This window comes from Octopus bimaculoides, unplaced genomic scaffold (assembly GCF_001194135.2).
Source record: "Octopus bimaculoides isolate UCB-OBI-ISO-001 unplaced genomic scaffold, ASM119413v2 Scaffold_314125, whole genome shotgun sequence".
Taxonomy (NCBI): Eukaryota; Metazoa; Mollusca; class Cephalopoda; order Octopoda; family Octopodidae; genus Octopus; species Octopus bimaculoides.
The window spans coordinates 1-315 of NW_026391889.1; the positions used below are offsets into that span (position 1 = coordinate 1).

Here is a 315-nt window from a genome sequence, read left to right on the forward strand (position 1 = left end):
ACTTATTCTTTGTAAGCCTAGTACTTATTCTACCGGTTTCTTTTGCCGAAACGCTAAGTTATGAGGGCGTAAACATACCAACATCGGTTGTCAAGTGATGGTAGAGTGACAAACACAGACACAAAAAAAGTATGGAACGCTTCACGAATTTGTGGGGTGGGGGCATGCTAATCTTCTTTGTATCGTTTCAATTTTACGCCGAAGCATGTATATATGGGTATGTAATATATACGCAGATATATATATGTATATATATATATATATATATGTTTGTGTATATATACATGTACACACACACACACACACACTCACATA

At 35.6% G+C, this 315-nt stretch overlaps 1 pseudogene; it reads right to left on the minus strand.

Moving 5' to 3' along the window:
- Positions 1 to 125: 125 nt before the first annotated feature.
- LOC128251490 (U6 spliceosomal RNA) lies at positions 126 to 209 on the minus strand (annotated as a pseudogene).
- Positions 210 to 315: the final 106 nt, after the last annotated feature.